The sequence below is a fragment of the Pristiophorus japonicus genome, chromosome 19, assembly GCF_044704955.1.
Source record: "Pristiophorus japonicus isolate sPriJap1 chromosome 19, sPriJap1.hap1, whole genome shotgun sequence".
Classification (NCBI taxonomy): domain Eukaryota; kingdom Metazoa; phylum Chordata; class Chondrichthyes; family Pristiophoridae; genus Pristiophorus; species Pristiophorus japonicus.
The window spans coordinates 51,256,478-51,280,925 of record NC_091995.1 but is presented as its reverse complement, the minus strand read 5'-3'; positions in this window follow the sequence as shown (position 1 = coordinate 51,280,925).

The window sequence follows — 24,448 nt, the reverse complement described above, 5'->3', positions numbered from 1 at the left end:
TGTGGGTTTCCCCCTCGACCACGACGGGTGTCATATTGACCCTCCCCCAATCCTGTTTGTGCCGAGCCCATATCTCTGGAAATTGGAAACACACAAGCCGAAAGATGTCCTGAACCGCCCAGTACCGGGTGATAGGGGTGGCGGAAGCCACCCAGGCAGTATGTTAGGCTACAGCTCTCGGTCCGTGACTGTGCTCCGGTCCTCGGGCAGTACGCCACGCCCTGGATCAATTATAGCTCCTGTTTCTCGTAATATGTCAATCCCCGATATTCTTCCCTCGTTTATCGGACACACCCAGAAATGGATCGGTATTAGAATTCCTTCCAATTCCAACAATTGTGATTCACTCCTTCTTGTCTTAACTGATTTGCCTCCGACTCCAGTTATGTATCTTGTCTTATTAGTAGTTTGTAAAGGTTGGTCAGTTATCAATACAGCCACTGCTGTATCCACCAACATCTCACACTGCCGGCCACCTGACAATGCTGTGGTGTATATCCGGGCGTCACCTGAGCCATCTGAGGGGGCCGAGGCGACCTATTTATCAATCTTAGAGGCCAGTTTAATTATCTTCAGGATCTTATCTGGGTTGAGGGTAGTTATTGAGGGTGCAGATGTCTGGCGCCAGGGAGCCTATCCGTGGCTTCCCCCGCCCTTCGCGTAAAATTGTTGTTTAATATGTCCCACTTTCCCGCAGTTATTACATTCCACTGTGAACTTCTCTTTCTCCGCACTGTTTGACCTCTTCCATGCGGACATTCCCGTGCCATGTGGCCCGGCTTCCTGCAGTGAAAACAATCGCCTTTTCCTCCTCCAGTAGCGTCCGTTATAATGCCTGCTCTTCTGGAGAGATTTTTCTCTTTCTTTCTATCTACCTCATTGGCCCAACCCACCACTGCAGCATATGTATTCCCAACCAAAATTCCCATTTCTAAAATTTCTTGATTGCAGGGCTCAATCCCTCCTTTAACAGTTTTAAGAATATTACATCGTCCCTCCCGGGAATTAGCAAAACCCAAAAATTCGTCATACGCCTTAAACTTCCTTTCTGCATATTCTGTAGCGGTTTCATCATTGTTCTGCATTACACCAATGATGCTCCCCCAGTTACTCTGGCCCGCCCCTAAACATACCTGTAATTCTCCCTTAAAAACATGATATTCTTGTTTGCTAATTTGGTCCTGTGCTTCTGTCCAAGTTCCACCCCGAACATTCAGGATACAAGTCTCCCAAACACTCCTAGGGCACTTTGTCTTCCCAAAGACATGTATGTCCTTTGGATGCATTTGGTATATGCCTATAATTTCCTCCAATCTCCGCCAAAATTCAGTGTTGCCATGGGCCACCCTAAGGACCGAGAGATCTGATAAAATTAATTGGTTTTCCTCTGGTGTAAAGGGTCTATAAATGGTTGTTATAAGCATCCATTGGTTTTGCTCGTTTGAGTCTTGGACCTGACTCCGGCGGGTTTCAATTGGGGCAGCCTTAACATTTTCTATTTGTCTCATAAACTGGCGGTTCTTCATCATGGTATTCCCATTTTGCTGACTGCCGCTCTAAATCATTCCAATCATTCTTTCCACTTTGCAATGACCTTGTCTTCATTTTGGCGTCAACCATCTTTGCCCTTTTTAACTATTCCATTATCTCCTCTTTATCCTTCTCCCGTGCGACTCCGATCTTACTGATTTTCAGGTGGGCATAACAAACAACAATTGTATCTTTCACCTCATTATTTTTACTTTCCTACTGCACCATTCTTTCTGCTGGTCGGGAGTCCATTCAGGATCCCAGCCATCGTTTTTCATTCTGGTTATTACTTTGTCATGATTATTTACCAGATACTCCGTTACGGATCCCTGTGGACCCAACTTTCCCTCAGCCAACACCGCAAAAACAAACCTGGCCATTATCATGTTGCTATCTGGATATTTCTGGGGTTTGTAAACCTGGTTTAAACCTGCAATTCAAGTTAAGAGCCCTGAAAAGGTTTCAAATATCTCAAACTGTAACTTCAAGGCTGACGTTATTCTTTTGTAAACCAAACCGCCCTTTGTGCATTTCATAGCTCCATAACTCAATCAAAATAAATCCACACCTGCATTTTTGAATTAAAATGTAATTCAATTCTCGGTACACAATTTTAAAACTCAATTTATCCACACTTGCGCAAAAATTCACACATCCATGACAAACGGGTTCTGCTCTCTGTCCGAAAAGGTGGGCGGAGCTCAAACAAATATACAGTTTTTCTTTAAAAGACAGACTTTCAGACAAATGAGAAATTCTTTAAGATATGCAGTCAAGAAAATTTTCACACAAAAAGACAAACTTTCATACAAATTGAAAACTTTCAAACTTTTAAATCATGAGGATCGCCTATCCCCAGAGAGACATCCTTTGAGCTCTCTCCCCCAGTTCCCCGCCCCCGCCCCCAGCGCACCGTCGGTGAAATTTAAATTTAACTCGTGAGGATCTCCTATCCCCAGAGAGACAGCCATTGAGTTCCTTCCCCCGGTACTCCCTGACCATCAGAGAAACTTAAATTTCAATCGCTAGGATCTCCTATCCCCAGAGAGACACCCTTTGAGCTCCCTCCCTCCGGTCCCCCTCTGACTGTCGGCGAAACTAGATTTAAAATCACGAGGATCTCCTATCCCCACAGGGACACCCTTTAAGCTCCCTCCCCAGGTCCCCCGACCATCAGCGTCTTAACGTTGCTCCTTATTTCTCCTATGACAGTCACCCCGACTCTGCTTAGTTCGATAAACCCTGACAGTCCGAGGGACCACTCCGTGCCCACAGATCTAACGATTGGCTGGTATAAATTAATGTACTCACCCTATTTGTCTGTTGGTCCTGGAAAGGTGACCTTTTTTCAGTACTACCAGCGAATCCTGCCAACTACGCCAATTGCTGTGGAAAGAAACCATCTGGCTTCATGTGTAGGCTATGATGTGAGAAGCTTTTCTACAAGCATGCAGGGGAAAGAACTTTAGCAAAGCAAAGACTGTCTCTGATTGAACAAATACATCAGATTATACATGATTTGGCAGAAGCATAAGCTCGACAATTTACAAAGATAAGAAACATCCATATCTGTCTGTGACTGACAGTTGCTCAACTGTTGGCCCTGCCCATATGACGGGTTAATGATTACGACCATGTCTCTTTCATAACTAGAACAGAGTTTAGCACGTAGGCTTTGAAAGATGCTTTCCATTATCTCAAATGTTTCATTATCAAGGCCTTTGCATCTCACTTTCTGTGGTTCTTCAAACACCATAGCTGAAGTCATAAGTTCAACTTATTGTCCTTTGTTCTAAACTACTGAAGCCTGCAGTTTTAACATTTTTAGCGTACAAATGGCCAAGCTTCCCGTCATGCCTTGCGATTACAATTGCTTGTTATGGACATAGCTGCAGCATCCATTAAAGGGTCGTTCTGACTTACACGTGATGGAATAATCGCAGGATCTCATCACAAGAGTACATTAAACAATTCTACTATCCTGCTAGCCCCTTAAGACAACTCCAGACCCTCCAGTTCGCCACATCAGAATTCATGCAGGGAATTTATTGATTTGGCACACAATCAAGTCAAAATAACACAAGTGGTGAAGCCATTCAGTGTAAAATCTGTACAAAATCACATCAATACTGTACACAACAAATCTTACAAGTGTGTATCAAATAATTCAAAGTATACAAGTTACGATTTGAATTGGTGTAATATTACTTCTAAATGATGCACGGGGCAATTCATTATATGTGAAATCAGTAAATAAAACATTCCAGGAGTTCATTCATAGAGATTACGCTGGAAAAAATACAGTGAATGCATTCATTAAGTGTAAAGTCACAATAAAAGCATACACAGAATTTAGTTATAGGCATAAAATCAGCACGAAATCATACAAATGTTGCATTCATTAAGTGTAAAATCAGTACAAGTGACACAAATGGTGAATTCAAGCACAAACATTTCACAAAGTCGTACAGAGCGTGCAGTTATTCGGTACAAATTCGCACAAATGCTACAGAGTACAATTTGTAAAAGTGTAAAATCTTCATGCAAACATGAAGTAGAACATTGATTAGGTGCAATGAAAGGTGTGCAGGAGCAAGCCACCAAGAAGTAATGACTAAGTTGAAGAAGCGACACAAGTTATTGAAGGTGAAAGAGAGAGAGACATCCCAGCGGCTGTGCTGAACGCCTGTGCACCAGTAATAGCTGATCCCCTCGTCAAGCTGTTCCAATCAAACTATGGAAATAGCAATCAGCTGCCAATGTGGAAGATAGCCGAGGTATGTACTATCTGTAAACAACAGGACAGATCTAACCCAACCCCAAAAATTACAACTCTATCAGCTTCTTCCAAATCATTAGCTCCATCAATCGGTGCTGACCCGCGCCGATCTGGGTGAGAACAGAGAAGCAGGAGGAGCACCAACACTGGGGGGTAAAAGACCAGTGCCCCAGGACACAGAGCGGTGCTGATCCAACCCGACCCGGGTGGGAACAGAGGAGCAGCAACACCGGGGGGTAAAAGACCAGTGTCCCAGGATACAGAGCGGTGCTGACCTGAGCCGACCTGGGTGGGAACAGAGGAGCAGGAGGAGCAGCCACTGCAGGGAGCAGCGCGAGCCTTCCACAGAGGGCGAGAAAAGAGAAAAGTGCGACTACATCGACCTCACTGGAGTCCAGGGAGTGAGGCAGAGCCCAGCGGAGGGGTTGGGGGCCAGGAGATGACGGAGGTCGGGGCCAGGAGGTGACGGAGATCGGGGCCAGGATGTGTCGGAGGTCGGGGCCAGGAGGTGACGGAGGTCGGGACCAGGAGTTTTCGGAGGTCGGGGCCAGGAGATAGCTGACGGAGGTCGCGGCCAGGAGGTGTCAGAGGTGGGGACCCAGAGCGGAGGTCAGAAGGCCAGGAACGGCGAGTTCGAGGCCAAGTAGTGGCCCAGGAAAGTAACAGCACGGACCAACAGTGAGGTGCCGCGAGGACGACACTGAATCCCAAGGAGAGAGTTCCTGTGGAAAGGACCAAGGAGGACAGTAGGAGTATGTGTATGAACTAGGTCTGTGCAGCAGAGCTGGTCTCCAGTCATCTTGGATCCCTCTGCCACTTGTCCAAGACCTTGCTCTGTCAAGCCCGTGTGGAAGCTGGTGTGCAACGGCCACCCCACGTTAAAAGAGTTCATGCAGAGGTATCTTCCACACTATAAGATAAAGTTTGGGACCTGTAAAATCAGGACCTTTATGGCCAATCCCAGCAGCAACAGATGCCACATCGCGATCAATCCCTGGGAACTCAAGCGCGTCAACATAGAGATCGGTGCCCTAAGCAAGACCCAGTGGGCAAGGGCAGGCCAGCTCAAAGAACACGGTGGTGGCTACACCACCTTCTGGAAAGGCAAACCATAAGTAGAATGCTGCCTTCATGGGGTAGACTGCGTCATAAAAAGCGAGCTAGTGGGCCGTCTCAGAGACTCCCCTTGCAGGATAAATGAATGCATCATGAGCCATCAGCCCACCCCAGCCCAGAACTACTGCATACGCCCCAACACTGGAAGCTATAGATGAGAGCAAAGATGAATTATACTCCAGCCTCCGACAACCCCTGTCCCAAGTCCCAACGGGTGACAAGCTGATCCTCCTTGGTGACTTCAACGGCAGAGTTAGAAAGCACACTGACCTCTGGGGAGGTGTGATTTGCAGAGAGGGGGTTGGGAAAGCCAACTCCAATGGCAACCCCCTCATGCAAAATTTTTTGAATACGGCCTCATCATAACCAATACCCTGTTCCATCAGGACAAATATAAAGCATTATGGCAACACGCTCGCTTGAAGCACTGACATCTGCTAGGTTATGTCATCGTCCGAGTGAGGGACCACAAAGAAGTGCATATCACCCATGCCATGACAGGAGTTGATGAATGCTGGACAGACCACAGCCTAATTCACTCTGTCGTCATCATCAACATTGCCGCAAAACAGTGACGGCAACAAAAACAATGCCACAGGAAAATCAATGCCAGAGCACTCAAAGCTCCCGCTAAGCAAGCCCTATTCAGTCAATGCCTCGCTCCCAACCTGACAACTCCCAGAGACCCCGAGTGTCCACAGTGCCTGGTCTGTCCTCAAGCTTTCAGAAATAGCTCCTGCAAAGAGACACAGTCACGAGACCAGGAAACACTGGTTTGACGAGAACGAACAGGAAATCCAGGAGCTAAAGTGCCACAAGCACAAGACGTTCTTGGACTGGAAGCAGCAACACAACTCGAGGGCAAGAATGCAGCTCTACAGATATCTGAAGGCCGAGGTCCAACAGAAAACCCGTGACCTAAAGAACAGATGGTTGGTGGAGAAAGCTCAAGAAATCCAGCAGCTAGCCAACAACCATAACAGGCGAGGATTCTTCAGTGCAGTCAAAACGACCTACGGCCCAAGCACCCAAGGCCCTGCCCCACTGCTGGCCAAGAATGGAGAGGTGTTCATCAAGGACAGAAACGCAGCCAGTGCCCAATGGAAGGAGCACTTTGAGGATCTCCTTAGCCAAGACTGTGTCTTTGACGTGAGTTTCCTCAACTCTATCCCACAGCAAGCCACCCGCCACCACCTCAGCCCAACCTCAGCCCCGCACGAGGTTGAAAAGGCCATCCAACAACTGAAGAACAACAAGTGATCAGGAGCAAATGCAATCCTCGCTGAAGCACTGAAACATGGCAGAGAAGCACAACTGGTGTGGATCCATGACCTCATCTCTCTTAGCTGGAAGGAGCGGATCATACCAGGAGAACTCAGACGCCGTAATCATGACCATCTTCAAGAAAGGTGACAAATCTGACCGCAGTAACTACAGAGGAATCTCCCTGCTGTCGACCACCGGCAAGGTCATCGCAAGAATCCTCCTCAATCACCTTCTTCCCATAGCTCCTCCCAGAGTCACAATGTGGATTCCGCCCACTAAGGGGTACAATGGACATGATCTTCACTGAGCGGCAGATATAAGAGAAATGCAGTGAACCTTTGTACATGGCCTTCTTTGACCTCACAAAGGCCTTCGACTCTGTCAACCGTGATGGATTATGAAGCAGCCTCCTCAGATTCGGCTGCCCTCAAAAGTTTGTCATCATCCTCCGCCTGCTGCACGATGACATACAAGCCGTGATCCTGATCAACGGATCCATCACAGACCCATTCCACGGTCGGACCGGTGTCAAGCAAGGCTGTGTCATCGCACCAATGCTCTTCTCGATCTTCATTGCTGTAATGATCCATCACACCCTAAGCAAGCTCCCCGCTGGAGTGTAGCTAAATTACAGCACAAAGGGGAATCTGTTCAACCTCCATCACCTCCAGGCCAGATCCAAGATCATCTCATCCTCGATCATTGAATTACAGTACGCAGACGACGCTTGCATCTGCGCATACTCGGCAGCCGAACTCAAAGCCACCTTCACCACCTTTACCAAGGCGTATGAGAGCACGGGTCTTACACTAAATATCCATAAGACAAAGGTCCTCTACCAACCTGTCCCCGCCACACAGCACTGCCCCCCCGGTTATCAAAATCCATGACGAGGCCTTGTACAACATGCACCATTTTCCATACCTTGGGATCCTACTGTCAACAAGGGCAAACATGAACGACGAGATCCAACACCACCTTCAGTTGCCAGTGAAGCCTTCGGTTGCCTCAGGAAGAGAGTGTTTGAAGACCAGGACCTCAAACCCGGCACCAAGCTCATGGTCTACAGAGCAGTGATGATACCCACCCTCCTGTCTGCCCCAGAGACATGGACTATGTACAGCAGACACCTCAAAATAGAGGTACTACCAACGCTGCCTCGGCAAGCTCCTGAAAATCCATGGCAGGATAGGCTCACAGGATAGTCAGTGTTGTTGCTCAGACAAACATCCCAAGCATCAAAGCACTGACCACGCCGATTAGCTCTACTCGACGGGCCACATTGTCTGCATGCCTGACAAGAGACTCCCAAAACAAGTGCTCTACTCGGAGCTCCGACACGGCAATTGAGCCCCAGGTAGGCAGAGGAAATGCTTCAAGTACACCCTCAAAGCCTCCTTGAAAAATGTAACATTCCCACCGATACCTGGGAATCCCTGGCCCAAGACTGCTGAAAGTGGATGAAAAGCATCTGGAAGGTGCTGAACACCTCGAGTCTCTTCACTGAGAGCAAGCAGAAGCAAATTGTAAACAGCAGAAGGAGCGTGCAGCAACCCAGGCTCCCCATCCACCCACCCATACAATGAACCACCATCTGCCCCACCTGTGACAGAGAGTGTAGGTCCCGCATTGGACTCTTCAGTCACCTGTGAACTCAGTTTTAGTGTTGAAGCAAGTCATCCTCGATCATCCTGATGATGAGCTGCATTAATGATTTTAAACTGAGATCGATACAGATTTGCTAGCCAAGTTTAATAAGGGACATGGCACCAAGTGGGTAGATTAAGTTAGAATATGGAGCGCCGATTACCTAAGTTAATGGCAGAACGGGCTTGAGGGGTGAATGTTCTACTCCTGTTCTTATTTTCCTTTGTTCCTAAGTAGCAGTCAAATTATGGAATGAACCATCAATGCTGCCTTCAAAGACCACCTCAGAACAGATCATCGACATTCAGTTCAGATTCCGCCAGTATCATTGGTCTCCATACCTTGTCCCAGCCTTGATACAAGCAGGAACTCAATCCCAGAAGAGAGGTGAGGGTACTCAAAAACAACGCAGCATTCAACTGAGTACTTCACTGAAGAGACCGAGAGAGGATGTGATCAATATGAATCAAAGGGAAAATCCTCCACTGGATGTTTATTACCTGACATAAAGAAAGATGGCTGTCGTTGTTGAAGGCAGCACATTATTACACGAGTTTCTCAGTGCGGCGTCCTTGGCCCAACCATTCAACCGCTGCCTCATTGATGACCTTCCCTCCATCATAAGGTCAGTGTGGTGCTGTTCACTGATGGTTCCACAGTGTTTAGCTCCATTGTAAATATACTTTGACAATGGTGCCACCTAGGTCAGCCAATAGTAAGATTGGATGCCATCCAGCTATGGGTTCAAAAGTAGCTGGTAAAATTCACAGCACAAAAGTGGCAGTTATTCAACATCACTAATAATAATAGATCCTAGCACATGGTTCCTGTTACCTTGGGAAGTCAAATCCATACCACCTTTTATCTACTGTGAGGTGCATAGCTTTTGACATATAAAGTAAAGATGTAGACAGGACCCTAGGTGCTCTGTTCGAATTCTTTTCGAAAGAGGAATTAAGCCAGGGATCACAACACTCACAACCAATAATTTTACTGGGAGCTCAGCTCCAGTCGTCAATACCCCAGAGCTGACCTGCAGAGAAACAGTATTGGAGCTGTAGGAGGCTGACCCTGCTTGAAAGTTAAAGTTATGGTATATTTCTGGAGACACGTAGCAAACAAAAATTGTGTCGGCGACAGGAAAGTACATTTGTATTCCTCATCTGTCCCGTGTTCCACTTGTTCATTTCAATATGTGTGGCTAACAGAGGAGAGGTTGGGCCTCTACTCATTGGAATTCAGAAGAATGAGAGGTGATCTTATTGAAACGTATAAGATTATGAGGGGGCTTGACAAGGTGGATACAGAGAGTATGTTTCCACTGATGGGGGCGACTAGAACTAGAGGACATGAACTTAGAATAATTGGCCGTCCATTCAAAACGGAGATGAGGAGAAATTTCGTGTCTCAGAGGGTTGTAAATCTGTGGAAATCGCTGCCTTAGACAGTTGTGGAAGCTGGGACATTGAATAAATTTAAGACAGAAATAGACAGTTTATTAAACGATAAGGGGATAAGGGGTTATGGGGAGCTGAGTCCATGATCAGATCAGCCATGATATTATAGAATGGCGGAGCAGGCTCGAGGGGCCGTATGGCCTACTCCTGTTCCTATTTCTTATGTTCTTATGTTCTTCATAAAAGATGCTGAGTATAGTTTGTTATTTGTAAGCCTAGATATCTGTATCTAGAAAGATATATATCATCATCATCGTCATAGGCAGTCCCTCAGAATCGAGAAAGACTTGCTTCCACTCCTGAAGTGAGTTATTTGGTGGCTGAACAGTCCAATATGAGAGCCACAAACTCTGTCACAGGTGGGACAGATAGTCATTGAGGGAAAGGGTAGGTGGGACTGGTTTGCCGCACGCTCTTTCCGCTGTCTGCGCTTGATTTCTTCATGCTCTCGGCATTGAGACTCGAGGTGCTCAGCACCCTCTCAGATGCACTTCCTTCAATTAGGGTGGTCTTGGGCCAGGGAGTCCCAGGTGTCAGTGGGGATGTTGCAATTTAGGGAGGCTTTGAGGGTGTCCTTGTAGCATTTCCGCTGCCCACCTTTGGTTCATTTGCTGTGAAGGAGCTCCGAGTAGAGTACGTGCTTTGGGATTCTCGTGTCTGGCATGCAGACTATGTGGCCTGCCCAGCGGAGCTGATCGAGTGTAGTCAGTGCTTCAATGCTGGGGATGTTAGCCTGAATGAGGACGCTGATGTTGGTGCGCCTGTCCTCCCAGGGGATTTGAAGGATCTTGCAGAGACATCGTTGGTGATATTTCTCCAGCAACTTGAGGTGTCTACTGTACATGGTCCATGTCTCTGAGCCATACAGGAGGGCAGGTATTACTACAACCCTGTAGACCCGAGCTTGGTGGCAGTGTTGAGGGCCTGGTCTTCAAACACTCTTTTCCTCAGGCGGCCGAATGTTGCACTGGTGCACTGGAGGCAGTGTTGAATCTCATCGTCAATATCTGCTCTTGTTAATAGGAGGCTCCCGAGATACGGGAAGTGGTCCACGGTGTCCAGGGCCGCGGTGTGGATCTTGATGACTGGGGGGCTGTGCGGTGAGGACAGGCTGGTGGAGGACCTTTGTCTTACAGATGTTTGGTGTAAGTCCTATGCTTTCATATGCCTCAGTAAATACATCGACTATGTGCTGGAGTGCAGCCTCTGCATGTGTGCAGATGCAGGCTTTGTCCGCGTACTGTATCTTGATGACAGAGGTTGGGGTGGTATTGGATCAGGCCTGGACATGGCGCAGGTTGAACAGGTTCCCACTGGTTTGATAGTTTAGTTCCACTCCAGTGGGGAGCTTGTTGACTGTGAGATGGAGCATGTTGGCGAGAAAGATTGAGAAGAGTGTTGGAGCGATGATGCAGCCCTGTTTGACTCTGATCCGGACGTGGATTGGTTCTCTGATGGATCCGTTGGTAAGGATCACGGCCTGCATGTCGTGGTGGAGCAGGCGGAGGATGGTGACAAACTTTTGGGGGCATCCAAAATGGAGGAGGACACTCCATAGATCCTCGTGGTTGATAGTGTCAAAGTTCTTTGTAAGGTCGAAGAAGGCCATGTATAAGAGCTGGCATTGTAATTGAGAGAAGGGCCACAGAGGGATAGATGATAAGGAGAAAGGCTTATTGGTAGTGAGGCAACAGATGTGAAAGGCAAAAAAGTACCTGTTAATGAGAAGATAGGAATGATTCAAAGGAACCAGAAGTCAAGGTGGTGTAAATAACAGGGTTTAAAAATTCCAAGGAGTACTCGTGTAGATGGTCCTTGTGCTGTGCATGCAGAATAGGAAGATATAGTTCAATGCTGTGGTAAAACTGGAGAGCAGTCAAAGATAACAATACAGAACTGTGGAAGGATAGCTTCAAGTAGATAATGTGTAAAAAAAGGCAATGCAGAGACAGTGGGAATAACTCAAACAGGGGTGTATTAATATACAGCCTCGAAATATTCGCACAAGTAAAGCAAGCTCATTATAATCTGGTGTTCCTCGAATGTGTAGATAAATAAAGATTACAATGAGAATTAAAAGGACCTGCCACAATTCTAATGGAAAGTGAAATGTAACTGAATATATAAAATACAGGCGGCAAGTGAAAATAATTAGAAATGGTAATAGAAGTCTAAAGAAAGTCTGGCAAGGAACATCAAATTAAATAGTGAATGTATTTAGAAATTGATGAAAGGCAAAATAATAATCAAAAGCAGAGGTCATTAAAGGGAGCAGGTGGAATAATATTCTGGAAGAAGATCGAGTGATAGAGATAAAGGGAAACTAATATTCTGCCATGTTTTATTTTAACCAAGGAATGCGATAGAGGGATTGAAGGGATACACGGGGAGGAGAGGGATCGATTAGATGGGCCATATGACAGATTCTGGTGCCATAAAACAGGATAAAATTGACCCAACCTTGAAAATAGTGGATTAATTTAGGACACACATTAATCTGTAAAAAGCCAAGTGCTATTTGACAAATTTAATGCCGTTGGTTCAGGCAATACAAGTAGCAGATTTACCTTGACATTCCTGTGTGCATTAAGGGGTTTTCACCTTTGTAAATTCAACGCTGACAGAAATATTGGGCAAATACGTTAACGTTCATCGGAGTGTTTCACTGATCTGAAGTTCCACCCTCCCAATGGACAAGAATCATTCGGGTAAAAGATCTGTTTGTTTAAAAGACCATAAGTAATGCCAGTCATTGTGTAAACTAATGGTCTCACTTGAGATTTTCCTCAGATATAAATAATGGTTGGATTGAAGCAGCTTCATCTTATTGCTAGACTGAGCTAGTGCCTGCAGCACGGCACTGTGTCACTGGAACAGATGGATCGACCAATCCTTGCCCAGATTGAAGCAGTTTATTTCCCAATCCTCACACTGTTTGGTGTTCCTGGTAAGTCATTACCATCAGTTGTCAATGTCATTCGGTTTTTAGCTGTATCACTGCTCTTGTGGATTCTCTGATCTGTTTGTTTTCACGGGGTTGTTTGCACAGCCCATAATTACTGAGATCAATTAAATATCATCAGTTTCTACTGAAACCTAAATGCAATAATCTCACAGAAATTCCTGGGACATTATAATTGTCTCTGGAGTTTCAACACCGATAATATTAACAACTTTCATTACAGTTGCAGTACTGGGGGTGAAACTGGTCTTCGGCAGCAGTACGAGATGGGCTCATGGCGATTCCGAGCCTGTTTTACTCCGCGCACAATTTCCTTTCCCATTGAAATAAATTGAAAAGAATATCAAGCTCGGTAGAAAACTGGTGACAATTTACATTCGCCATTTTTGCTCGAGCGTCCAAAATCGATTTCACCCAGAGTCAGTAAAAGGGAAACAGACAGGGAGAGAGTTAGAGAGTGAAAGAGTCAGAAATGGAGAAACAGACAGGGAGAGAAGATTAGAGAGTGACCGAGTCAGAAATAGAGAAACAGACAGGGAGAGAGATAGAGAGTGACAGTCAGAAATAGAGAAACAGACAGGGAGAGAGATAGTGACAGTCAGAAATAGGGAAACGGGCAGGGAGAGAGTCAGAGTCAGAAATAGAGAACGACATTAAAAAAAAGACAGACATAGAAAGTGAGAGAGACAGAGAGTTAAACTTCACTTTGATCGGCAGGTGTAAAACCGATGCTTGCTTCTATGGAACCTCGCTGGATTATCTTTCCATTTGCTTCAAAGAACTTTGGGTTTGACGTGAGTTCAAACCCACCTTGGCTGTTTGAGAATTTGAATTCAGTTAATACATATCTGGAAATAAAAATAAACTTAGCAATAATACACTGACCACAAATCTATTGGGTTGTCATAAAGAGCCAACTAATTTACGAATATCCTTGACAGAAGAAACCTGCCATCCTTAACCATCTGGTTTATACGTGACTCAAGTCTCACATCAATTGCCCTCTGGAGTGGTCTAGCAAGTCACTAAGGGCAACTAGCGATGGGCAATAACGCCGAGTTTTCCAGCGATACCCACATCTTGGGTATCAATTAAAATATGCAGAGTCAATGTTCACTGTATTCACTTATTTACTGTTTTCTCCTGATTGTCACTTCTCAAGATTTGCCACCTTATAAGTCTGCACCTCGAGCTTCCGTAATTACATAGTTGCCTGTTTCTTCTGAGTCCTCCCACTCCTGCACCTTGACCAAGTTGGATAATAGCGGAGATGCCTTTTGAGATTCATCAAATAATCTCAGAATGTTTCTCCCCTTATTCTGACACGCCCCTTTAATCTTCCCATCCTTTTTATTTGAATGATGCTCGTTTTCCGCTGCCAGCACTAATGTGCTCTGAACCCGTCCAAATCTGCAGCCCAAACTATGCTAGTGAGTGCACCTGGGGGTGAATAGCACGCTTCTGGTTAATGCTGTACATTAAACCCTCCGCCATAGACCTTTGCATTGAAAATAACCTAACAAAAAAGTTCCGGCGACAGAGAGAGAGAGGGTAGATATGAATAGAGCGACACAGAAACAAACTGAGACATACAGAGAGAGATGGAGAAACGCAGATGTGAGGACAACAGAGGGATGGTCAGAATCTGTGACAGCTGACAAATACATAGAGAGTCGAAGAGAGAAACTGAGTTGACTGGTAGAAAATATATGCTGGAATTTGATAAACTGTCATTACCTGCCGGCCATTTTGTTGAATGTGTAGGGGGAAAATGGAAAAGCTTCTCCTCCCACGAGTGGGCCCCCTGATATAGCGGGTCGATGCTCGCCCCAACCCATGTAGCAATTCTCGAAGTTAGCAGACAGAAACGGATGGCAAGGTATAACAATCTTTAATTACGAACGTCCGGGAACACCTCTCATCACATCCGCCTGTGAGTGGAGATGCACTCTGAATATCAAAATTGTACATCATTTGTACATTTCATAGATCCCTTCGCCCCCCCCCCCCCCCCCCCCGGTACGACCTCTCTCGATCTCCAATTGGGTTACCTTATTAGTAATATTTTGGATTCACAGGCCAAGATCTCAAGGCAACTTTTAGACCTTAACTGGGATTACCTCATTTGGTTGGAATTTGCTGATTCTACTTGGTGCCTGTGAGACTGCCTCGAGTCTCTTCGCAAGGTCTTATCAATGTCTGTTTAGGTTCTATCATTATATCCTGTCGGAATATTATCTAATGTCCGGTACATATTGAATTAATAACTTCGGGAGCCTTGGTACTGGAATGTGCAAGGCCGAAGAGAGGCCTTTTACGTCCTTATGGGTCAGTGCAGGAACCAACACTTTAACACAAGTCCCGCTGGTATCCCTAATGCCAAATTTCTCTCACAACTGCAATGATTAATTTATTTATCCCATTCTTTATTGCAGCAAATTTATTCACAATTGTGATTCTCTCCCGGGGAAAGTGCGGTCTCTCCACATGTATCTCTCGTTACCTGGTGGCCATGGCAGCAGCAGATCTACTGGTCCTGATATTTGATGTAATTCTGTTTGAAATTAAAGGGATTTATTTCCCACATTCATTCGTGAACTATACTCTCATCTGCAGTCTCTATATCAGCCTGACATTTGCTGCCATTGAATGTTCTGTCTGGTTAACCGTCGCCTTCACCTTTGTTCGATTCATAGCCATTTGTTACCAGAAGCTGAGAATCAAATATTGCACCAAGAAAACTGCAGCTGTGATCATAACAATGGTGTGTGGGTTGAGCCTGTTACTAAACATTCCACTTTACTTTGTAAATGAAGCTGGCGAAATAATTGATGACATACAATGGTTCTGTGTTGAAAAATCTGCCTCCTACACCTTGCTCATTTGGGTGGCTTACTTCTGGTTTCGTGTTATTTTAACCCCATTCGCTCCATTTGTGTTGATTGCACTGCTCAATGCTCTGACCATCAGACACATTGTGCAGGCCAGTAGAGTCAGGAGAGGACTCTGCGGGAGCAAGAAGAGTGAGAGTCACAATGATCCAGAGATGGAGAACCGAAGGAAATCCATCATTTTACTGCTCACAATTTCAGGCAGCTTTATCCTGTTATGGATGGTAAATTTCCTCTATGAAATATGTGTACAAATTATCAATACTCAAATTTTACAAACAGATTCCACAGATCCATTTACCATCATGGAACACAGTGGATACATGCTCCAGAGTTTGAGTTCCTGCACCAACACAGTTATTTATGCAGTGGCCCAGACTAAGTTCAGAGATGCATTGAAGAATGTGATTAAATTTCCCTTTGCTCAGATAATTAAGTTAATTCAATCAAATTAACAACACTAAATTTAAACCATGACTCCCCATAGGAACATAGGAACAGGAGCAGGCCATTTAGCCCCTTGACCCTGTTCTGCCATATCCGGGCTGACCTGTGGCCGAACTCCATCTTCCCACCTTTGCCACATATCCCTTAATACCTTTGGGTAACAAAAAGCTATCAATCTCAGAACTAAAATTAACAATTGACCTTGCATCAATTGCCCTTTCCGGAAGAGAGTTCCAAACATCTACCAGTGTGTGTGTGGAAGTGGTTCCAAACTTCAGTCCTGAATGGCCTGGATTTCATTTTTCTACTCTGCCCCCGAGAACTCAACTGCCCAAACCAGTGGAAATTAACTCCATCTACCCTATTAGTTCCCCTTAATATCTTGAAAACTTCAAGGGATTCAAATTCCTGGGACATTGGAACCGATCCTGGGGGAGGTGGGACCAGTAGAAACCGGATGGTCTACATCTGGGCAGGGCCGGAACCAATGTCCTAGGGGGAGTGTTTGCTAGTGCTGTTGGGGAGGAGTTAAACTAACATGGCAAGGTGATGGGAACCTATGCAGGGAGACAGAGGGAAATAAAATGGAAGCAGAGGCAAAAGATAGAAAGGAGAATAGTAAAAGTGGAGAGCAGAGAAACCCAAGGAAAAAAAACAAAAAGGGCCACTTTACAGAAAAATTCTAAAAGGGCAAGGTGTGTTAAAAAGACAAGCCTGAAGGCTCTGTGCCTCAATGCGATGAGTATTCGGAATAAGGTGGACGAAATAACTGCGCAGACAGCAGTTAACGGATATGATGTAATTGGCATCAAGGAGACATGACTCCAGGGTGACCAAGGCTGGGAACTGAACATCCAGGGGTATTCAACATTTAGGAAGGATAGGCAGAGAGGAAAAGGAGGCAGGATGGCGTTGCTGGTTAAAGAGGAAATTAAGGCAATAGTAAGGAGGGACATTAGCCTGGATGATGTGGAATCGGTATGGGTGGAGCTGCGGAATTCGAAAGGGCTGAAAACTTTAGTGGGAGTTGTGTACAGACCACCAACAGTAGTAGTGAGGTCGGGGAGAGCATCAATCAAGAAATAAGGGATGTGTGCACTAAAGGTACAGCAGTTATCATGGGCGACTTTAATCTACATATTGATTGGGCTAACCAAACTGGTAGCAATGCGGTGGAGGAGGATTTCCTGGAGTGTATTAGGGATGGTTTTCGAGACCAATATGTCGAGGAACCAACGAGGGAGCTGGCCATCCTAGACTGGGTGATGTGTAATGAGAAGGGTCTAATTAGCAATCTTGTTGTGCTAGGCCCCGTGGGGAGGAGTGACCATAATATGTTAGAATTCTTTAAGATGGAGAGTGACACAGTTAATTCGGAAACTAGTGTCCTGAACTTAAGGAAAAGTAACTTCGACGGAATGAGGCATGAATTGGCTGGAACAGACTGGCAAAGGATACTTAAAGGGTTGACGGTGGATAAGCAATGGCAAACATTTAAAGATCACACGGGTGAACTTCAGCAATTGTACATCCCTGTCTGGAGTAAAAAATAAAACGGGGAAGGTGGCTCAACCATGGCTAACAAGGGAAATTAAGGATAGTGTTAAAGCCAAGGTAGAGACATATAAACTGGCTGGAAAAAGCAACAAACCTGAGGACTGGGAGAAATTTAGAATTCAACAGAGGAGGACCAAGGGTTTAATTAAGAGGGGGAAAATAGAGTCCGAGAGGAAGCTTGCAGGGAACATAAAAACTGACTGCAAAAGTTTCTATAAATATATGAAATGAAAAAGAAGAGTGAAGACAAACGTAGGTCCCTTGCAGTTGGATTCAGGTGAATTTATAATGGGAAACAAAGAAATGGCAGACCAATTGAACAAATACTTCGGTTCTGTCTTCACGAAGGAAGAGACAAATAACCTTCCTAATGTACTAGGGGACAGTGGGTTTAGTGAGTTGGAGGAACTGAAGGATATCCTTATTAGACAGGAAATTGTGTTCGGGAAATTGATGGGATTGAAAGCCGATAAATCCCCGGGGCCTAATAGTCTGCATCCCAGAGTATTTAAAGAAGTGATCCTAGAAATAGTGGATGCATTGGTGATCATTTCCAATCTATCGACTCTGGATCAGTTCCTATGGACGGGAGAGTAGCGAATGTAACACCACTTTTTAAAAAAGGAGGTAGAGAGAAAACGGATAATTATAGAACGGTTACCTGACATCAGTAGTGGGGAAAATGTTGGACTCAATCATTAATGATGAAATAGCAGCGCATTTAGAAAGCAGTGACAGCATCAGACCAAGTCAGCAAGGATTTATGAAAGGGAAATCATGCTTGACGAATCTTCTGGAATTTTTTGAGGATGTAACTAGCAGAGTGGACAAGGGAGAACCAGTGGATGTGGTGTATTTGAACTTTCAAAACGCTTTTGACAAGGTCCCGCACAAGAGATTGGTGTGCAAAATCAAAGCACATGGTATTGGGGGTAATGTACTGACATGGATAGAGAACTGTTGGCAAACAGGAAGCAGAGAGTCGGGATAAACGGATCCTTTTCAGAATGGCAGGCAGTGACTAGTGGAGTGTCGCAGGGCTCAGTGCTGGGACCTCAGCTCTTTACAATATACATTAATGATTTAGATGAAGGAATTGACTGTAATACCTCCAAGTTTGCAGATGACACGAAACTGGGTGGTGGTGTGAGCTGTGAAGTGGACGGTAAGAGGTGACTTGGACAGGTTAGGTGAGTGGGCAAATGCATGGTAAATGCAGTATAATGTGGCTAAATGTGAGGTTAGCCATTTTGGGGACAAAAACACGAAGGCAGAATATTATCTGAATGGCGGCAGATTAGGAAAAGGGGAGGTGCAATGAGACCTGTGTGTCATGGTTCATCAGTCATTGAAAGTGGGCATGCAGTTACAGCAGACGGTGAAGAAGGCAAATGGTATGTTGGCCGTCATAGCTAGGGGATTTGAGTATATGAGCAGGGAGGTCTTACTGCACTTGTACAGGGCCTTAGTCAGGCCTCATCTGGAATATTGTGTTCAGTTTTGGTCTCCTAATCTGAGGAAGGACGTTCTTTCTATTGAGGTAGTGCAGCAAACGTTCACCAGACTGATTCCAGGGATGTGTGGACTGTCATATGAGGAGAGACTGGATCATCTGGGCCATTATTCACTGGAGTTTAGAAGGATGAGAGGGGATCTCATAGAAACATATAAGATTCTGACGGGACTGGACATGTTCGATACGGGAAGAATGTTCCCGATGTTGGGGAAGTCCGGAAATAGGGGATATAGGCCTAGGATGGCGAGGCCATTTACGACTGAGATGAGGAGAAACTTCTTCACTCAGAGAGTTGTTAACCTATGGAATTCCCTGCCGCAGAGAGTTGTTGATGCCAGTTCATTGGATATATTCAGGAGGGATTTAGATATGGCCCTTACGTCTAAGGGGATCAAGGGATATGGAGAGAAAGCAGGAAAGGGGTACTGAGGGAATGATCAGCCATGATCTTATTGAATGGTGTTGCAGGCTCGAAAGGCCGAATGGCCTACTCCTGCACCTATTTTCTATGTTTCTATGTTTCGATCAAACCACCTCTCCACCATGTTGTTGAGGCCAATTCACTAAATATATTCAAAAGGGAGTTAGATGTAGTCCTTACTACTAGGGGGATCAAGAGGTATGGCAAGAAAGCAGGAATGGGGTACTGAAGTTGCATGTTCAGCCATGAACTCATTGAATGGTGGTGCAGGCTAGAAGGGCCAAATGGCCTACTCCTGCACCTATTTTCTCTGTTTCTATGTTTACCTTTGGCATTATATTGTCAATTAACTTGGATTTGTGGCTTCCTATCCCATTGTCTAAGTCGTTAATAAATATGGTGAATAGATAAGGATCAAACACAGATCCTTGTGGGGCAACACGAGTCACATCCTGCCTATCAGATTATCTGCCCATTATCCCGACTCTTTTTCTTCCACTGCTCAGCCAATTTCCTCACCAGGTCAATAATTTGCCTTTAATTTCATGAGCTTCAAGTTTAACTAACAATCTCTTATCAGGGACTTCATCAAATGCCTTCTGGAAGTCCATATAAATAAGGATGTGCCTATTTGTACGAACTGAAATGCAGCCGTTTCTCTGATTGGTCCCCTTGGAGGACAAGCCATCCCCTGAAGTTCCTCTGGAATGTGTAACTGGCACCGCCCAGCCCAAGTTCTCAGTGAATTTCCAATTTGTAATTCAATTCATTTTGACTTCAGAAGCCACAGAATCTTTTTCTCTCCAAAAGCCACCGGTTCCAGCCGAAGTCCCTTACCCCAGCACAAGGGCATCCCTCCCCCAGCTGAAGACCCTTACCCCAGCACATGTGCTGCCTCTCACAGCTGAAGTCCATTACCCCAACGTAAGTGCATCCTCCGCCAGCTGAAGACCTTTACCCGAGCAATCTGAAGACACTTACCCAAGCGCAAAACCTTACCGCCACTCCCCATAGATGGGGCATTGTGCGCAAATTCTTAACATGCTTATTGTGTATGAAGTGAATAGTAAGAGTGTCGTGACTTCTGGATTTGATCCACCCCGATGATGTCCCTTGAAACACATGCACTGAGCTTGCATGCGCCAGATGTTTGGAAGAACGTGATTAATCTTTTCTGAGTTCCCTCTCTCACATCCAATCCACTGCCCCCCCAGGTTCTGTCTCCCTCCAACCGCCCCCCCACCCCATGCTCTCTCTCCCCCACCCTCTCTCTCTGCCATCCCCAAGCTCTTTCTCCCCCGTCCCCAAGCTCGCACTCTCTGCCCTCCGCAAGCTCTCTCTTCCCATCCCCCAAGCTCGCACTCTCTGCCCTCCCATGCTCTCTTCCCTCCATCACCAAGCTCTCTCTCTCTCTCTCTCTCACCCAAGCTCTCAATCTCTCTGCCTCCCCAACTCTCTCTTCCCACCCCCAAACTCTCTCTCTGCCCTCCCAACCTCTCTCTCCACCCCAAGCTCTCTCTCTGCGCCCCCCAAGCTCTTTCTCACTCCAAGCGCTCTCTCTCTCTCGCTCCTCCCTAAGCCCCCATCTCGCTCTCTCTGCCGCCCCCAAGCTTTCTCTCCCTCTCTCTCTCTCTTTCCCCCACCCTCCCCACCGACACCCAAGCTCTCTCTCCCCCTCTCAGGCTCTCTCTCTCTTGTGTCGCCCCCTCCCCAAGCTCTCTGTCTCTCTGCCTCCCACCCCAAGCTGTTTTTCTTTCTCCTCCCAAGCTCTCTTTCTCTCTCTCTGCCCCCCCCACCCCACCCACCCACCTCCCCGGCTCTCTCTTTCTCTCTCTCTCTCTCTCCCTCTAGCCCCCCCCCCCCCCCCCGCACAAGCCCTCTTTCTTTCTGACCCCCCCAAGCCCTCTCTCTCCTTCTCACCAAGCTCTCTCTCTCTCTGCTTCCCTCCCCCTCCCCAGCTCTCTCCCTCTCTAGCCCCACCCCCAGGCTCTCTCTCCCTCCCCAGGCTCTGTCTCTCTTCCCCACCCCCAGCTCTCCCGCTCTCTTTGCTGCACCCCAGCTCTATCTCCCCCCCCCCCACAGCTTATCTCTCTCTTCCTCCAAGCTCTCCCCACCCCCACAAGCTCTCTCTCTCTCTCTCTATCTCTCTCTCTCTCTCTCTCTCTCTCTCTCTCTCCCTGCCACCCCCGCCCATTGCCCACGCTCACTCTGTCTCTCTCTGGCCAACACCCCTTCCCAATCTCTCTCTCTCTCTCTCCCCACTGTCCAAGCCCTCTCTCTCTCTTGGCGACCACCTCCCAGGCTCTCCCCCGCGCCCCCCTCACCCCCAGGCTCTGCCCCTCTGCTCCCCGCCAAGCTCTCTCTTTTCACCCCGCCTCCCCAAGCTCTCCCTCTCTCTCTCTCTCTGTCCCCACCTCCAGGCTCTCTCTCCCCACCCCCCCGGTCTCTGTCTCTCTGCCCCCCGCCCAAGCTCGCTCTCTCTCTGCTGCACCCCAGCTCTATCTCCGCGCCCCCAGCTTATCTCTCTCTCTTCCCCCAAGCTCCCCCCCCCCACAAGCTCTCTCTCTCTCTCTCTCTCTCTGCCCCCTCCCCACTCTCTCTCTGTCCCTTTCTGCCCAACACCCCTCCCCTAGCACTCTCTCTCTCCCCACCCTCCAAGCTCTCTCTCTCTCTCTCTGCTCCTACCTCCCAGGCTCTCTCCCCCCCCCCCCGCCCCACCACCAGGCTCTGCCTCTCTACCCCCCGCCAAGCTCTCTCTCCTTACCACCGCCTCCCCCAAGCTCTCTCTCTCTGTCTGCCCCCAGCCCCCAGGCTCTGTCTCTCTCTCTCCCCTGCCAAGCTCTCTCTCCACCCTGCCCCCCATAGCTCTCTGTCCCTGCTTCTCACTGTCCCCGCCTGCCCCTCGCTCTCCTCGGCGCTGCGGGAGGCTCGGGCCTGCTCCATGCCGGCTCGGAGCTCGGGGAGGCTCGGGGACCGCGGCCTGTTTGGGGCTTGGTGCTTTGGGAGGCTCAGCGATACGTTCGGCTGCTCAGGCCTCGGGGCTGCTGCTGGATGAATTGGAGGCAATGTGGTGTTGGATGCATGCGCAGAAAAGGATTAGTAGGGGCTGCGCTGGGGAGTGGCGGGTGGCGGAGTCGGTGATATATGTCCCAACTCTAGCTTGAGATGCATGCGCAGAAGGGAGACTTAGTACAAATGGTTACTGCGTATAAATAACATCCATAGACATTTCTTTGTTCAATACCACATGTGCAAAAACATCAGTCAAGTTGGTCAGGCCTGACTTAACCTTTACAAAGCCATGGTGGCTCTCTCTGATCAGCATCTATGACCTCTGGTTATTGACCCACTCGCCAGAAGGATTTTCAAGGTGTTCAGTCACTCAATCATTAGTTATAAAATCTAGTAATTTTCCAACACCGGATGTTAGTCTAATTCTTTGGTTTCCCTCTCTCAACTTTCTTAAATAGCGAACTGACATCACAATTTTCCAATCTAAAGGAACGGTTTCCAAATCGAGAGAACATTGGAAGATTATAGTTAGAGAATCTGCAATGTTCTCAGCTACTTCCTTTATAACCCCGAGATGGAAACGATCTGGTCCTTGGGATTTGTCACTCTTTAGTTCCATTATTTTTTTCATTACTCTAACTTTGCTTACATTACTTTTGGTGAGTCCCGTCCATGATTCAACATTAATTTTCTTGGGTTGTCCGGCAACTGTAAATGATGCAAAGTAATTGTTCAACATGTCCACTATTTCCTTATTTTCATTTGCAATGGTGCAGAAATTGGGGTCAGAGGTTTTCTGTGGGCATCAGCCTCAGATCTGAAAACAATGTACAAACTTACCTGCTGGTCCTGGACATTCAGTGTTTTGCGGTCTTGGGCCTCTACGCATAGGCCTGCGTAGAGATCCACGGATCCCAGGACACAGGCATTTTGTAAGTGTCCCTGGGATCACGTAGGCTTGCCCAACCAATCAAAGTTGGGGTATTTCCATTCATACTTATGGTGAGTTCAGTATGTATGGAATTACCACAAGTATGAATGGGAATACCCCAAAAATACACAAACACTTAAAATAAATTACGATATCACATATTTACAATTAATCAAACTGGAATTTAATTATCTATTTAAAAGAAAAAATTATTTTTTTGAAAAATGAATGTACATATTTTCAATGGTCTAAAAATAAACTTACTTTATCTCACAGGTTTTTAAATGTTTAAATTCTTGAAAAAAAGTATTTTTCTCTCCTTTAAAAGTCTTACAGGTGTAAGAATTTCACAGGCGTTTGATGGACATAAGTTGGGCAAATATCCCAAATCTCTTCCAGCAAATGCCCGTTTCTGTATGATCTGTGGAGAGGATTCTTGACAGGTCACAAGTTCCGGGTTTAGGTGCATGTGCAATGGATGCCTAAACCCGAAACTTGCGGGAACCCTATGGGCGTGTGCGCACCTCATACGCACCCATAGGGGCCGTGAATTCAGTCCCAATATCACTGTTATCAGTTGTCAAGGGCCCCAAATTGCTCCTGACCATCCTCCTTTTCCTAATGTAATTGTCAAATATGTGTGTTGTTCCTTCCAAGTTTCCCCGGTCCCAATAAGTGCGCACAGCTGGTTCTCAGTATGTGTAGCAGAACTGGCTGTGGGGCTTAAAGCTGTAACTTGTGAATTATGACAGTTTAAATGCTGGCATCCATCAGTAAATGTCTTCCACAGAAAAACACCCACCTCATCACATACCGTTCAATATTAAAGATGAACAATTCCGGGCCTGTCAATTAACAGTCAGATATTGTGTCCATGAATTCTAGTAACCACAGTAACCAGACACTCTAATGGGTG